The sequence below is a fragment of the Olea europaea genome, chromosome 15 (genome assembly GCF_002742605.1).
Source record: "Olea europaea var. sylvestris chromosome 15, O_europaea_v1, whole genome shotgun sequence".
Taxonomy (NCBI): domain Eukaryota; kingdom Viridiplantae; phylum Streptophyta; class Magnoliopsida; order Lamiales; family Oleaceae; genus Olea; species Olea europaea.
In genome coordinates this window covers 27,807,379-27,810,531 of record NC_036251.1, presented here as the reverse complement: position 1 = coordinate 27,810,531, position 3,153 = coordinate 27,807,379, and the positions used below count along the sequence as shown (strand labels likewise).

The window sequence follows — 3,153 nt, the reverse complement described above, 5'->3', positions numbered from 1 at the left end:
ATTTAAAATGAAATTCCTATGGGTGTATGGTAAAGCTCCATGAAAATTTTATATAGATCCTGTTTTGATGTAAGCTCATTTAGCATCTTCTCGAGTTGCCTAATTGACATGAGGTAGGCTTACTTATCCTCTAGGGAGGATAGTATCTAGTGGTGCATGATTTTTCTATCCATTGGCGATAAGGGAACCATAAGCGAGGATTTAAATGCAAGTAATTGCTTTCTTCTTTCTTTTAAACTATACGCTCTTCATTATGATTTCTTCATTTGGAACCACGTAGTTGTTTAAATTTGAGCAATCGTGTTTTTCGTCCTTTCAAAGTTTATGCCCTTCAGTGTGATTCCTACATTTGGAACCAGATGGTTGAAAAACAGAATCCAATTTGCTGCCCAGATTTAAGCAAATGTGTATATAATATTATTAACGACACATACATGTGTCTGCCAGTCACATGCACGTTGTTCTTAAATTGTAGTTTCTCTGTAGTTTGTGTAGTTTTATATAGCACTAAGAAGAAAGTAGAAAACTATGCACCAATAGTAGCTGCCATTATAGCTTAAAAGCTCAGTTCAATAGTTCGACCATCTAATTATCATGTTGTTTATTTTTATTATATTTTAAGAACACTTGTAATATAGAAACTTATGGCTTTCGTTATCTCCTCCAGGGAGCTTTTGTTTGGAGCTCCAAGGCATTGGTTTCTGAGGTAATACTCTAATGCGCAACTCAAGCTCCTCATGTAGTTCAGGATTTTTGTCGAGCATATCAGAATTTCATTGGTAATTCTACAAAATGTTTTTGGTTAAATTTGTCACTGTTGACTTGAAAAATCATAGCGCCCTTCCTTTTCCTTCTATTTCTTGGATCCTAAATATGCATTGCTCCCCCTTGACCTCGAAAATGTGTTTCGGGTTATATAGATTATAGACTGTCATGAGAAACCAAATGCTTTTGAATGTGATTTCATGTACAAATTGTCAAAATCTAAGCATGTTCGAGCTCATCCTCCCTTTGGATTTATATCTGATGATTACATAGTTATATAGTTGAATACAATTTTATATGTATTTGTATCTTTCTGATTCTGCGAGTGTAATATAGATCAAAGCTTCACAAAAAGAAGTTGAGCAGATGCTACGAGAACATAGGTATGCCCCGCCAGATGAAAAATATCCTTCCCCACCTTCGTTTTTTGGTTCTTCATTCTTTTTCTTTTCTATTTTCGGGACTGGGATTCTTGTTTATCAACCCAGAGATAATATGAGTTCATGCCGTCCTGTTTGCATTAAGGTGGATGGTACTGAGGACTGACCAATTCATTATTCAAACTCTTGGTATTTTGTGTCCGCAGATCAACTTCTATGCAAGGTAAACTGTTGAAGCACAATCTTGATTCGCAAGTTGTCGATGCTCTCAAGGATCTCAGAGATAAGCTATCTGAAAATGCATTACATAGCTGAAAGAAAAACTTGGGACGAGTTGGGAAATACTAACGATGGTTCCGTTGCTCTCTATTTTTGAATTGATTGGCACGGATAGTTATGCTAGATTATGTATTTCTCTGTACAGGAATAATGCACTATAATTCATTTTCCCTTTGTTAAAATCAACAGTTCGTAAAACAAGAAATTAAGCTTTATTTTACGGGAAAAATTCATATTTAAGGTGTATTCTTTACACCATTTCAAAATTCAGGTAAAATGTTTGAAAATTTAAAATTCAGGTTTAGATTTAATTAATTAATAATATTTATTAAATAAATATAATAAAGTCACGGTTAAACAATTAATAGTCACATATTTTTTTAAAGGTCACATAATATCAAATTAATTGGTCACATATTATTTCGAGATCACAAATGGAAAATCTTGTAGGTCAGATTATTTCGAGGTTACAAATTAAAAATTTATAGGTCACGGATTATTTTTTAGTCACAGATCATCAAATTTTAAAGTCATAGACCAGATCGTTGAGGTCACATATTATTTTTTAATCACTGATCATCAAATTTTAAGGTCACAGACCACCAAAAAAAAAAAAAAAAAAAAAAAAAGGAAAAACACCGACAATCAACCAAAACCACCAACTTGTATCACCACAACCGCCGCTGTTGCACACCACCCTACCAAACACCACCACCCGCATTGTACCAACAGAATTGACTTCTACCCACATTGTACCAACAAAACTGCACACATACCACAGATCGACCACCTCCACCACCTGCATCAACAACCATCATCACCATCCACAACGCACCAATACATTCAAAACAACCACCAAACGCCGACCACAACCAGACCACCACCACCGCCATCCTACCTAGATCCATTACACTTGGCACTGCATGAAGTCACCAAAGCCACCCACATCCACGCTGGATAGAGAAACTGTTTGCAAACCATCCCCAACCGCCGAAATCACAGATCAAAAAATGGCAACAGTTGCGTCAGATCCACCACTACACCATCGTAAACACCACACCACACTACACAAAACATCATCCAAACCTCGCGGCAGTGGTTCCTGTGCTGCGTCGAAGCGACGAAGTGCTTCAAAACGGCGAGCGACCGTGGGTTAACGGGAAAAAATGAGGAGAGAAGATGCTGATTACTGTGTGAAATGAATTTGGATCTTGCTATGTATACTCGGCAATTTACACGGGCCCACCTTGCCCCTCACATGGGGCGAGGCCCCACATCGGGACCCATGAGTGGGACCCGACCCCCATGTGAGGGGGCGCGTGGGCTCGAGTAACTCAGTGTGTAAATCGTCGGGTACAAATTGCTTTTCCCAATGAATTTTAGGGCCGAATTGAGGATGAAATATTTTGTATTAATATTAATAATTAAATTCATACCTGAAATCTGCATAAAAAATCATCTCACCTCATTTTTGCACTGAGATCTTTAAAAGTCGGGAATTTTGTAATTTCCACTTATTTTACAATACATTTGTGTCATGAGCCTCGTGACAAAGTTTGATCCTTTACTATTATGGGCCGGGGCTTAGTGATTACATAGTTGGGTTCATCGTGGCCCAAATAACATTAGGTAAGAGTGTCTAAACATGGCCCAGTCCTCCATCAACCCGAATATGTTCGGCACATATCTGGCTATTGTAGGGCTGGACGGATGGGCCCCACCAGCCCAT

At 38.0% G+C, this 3,153-nt stretch overlaps 1 long non-coding RNA gene across 1 annotated transcript; it reads left to right on the top strand.

Moving 5' to 3' along the window:
• The first annotated feature begins 6 nt into the window (after positions 1–6).
• On the top strand, positions 7–1,644 carry LOC111410759. Its single transcript, XR_002705754.1, has 4 exons — positions 7–211; positions 668–706; positions 1,102–1,148; positions 1,352–1,644. It is a non-coding gene; the product is annotated as an uncharacterized LOC111410759 (long non-coding RNA).
• The last annotated feature ends 1,509 nt before the right edge of the window (positions 1,645–3,153 follow it).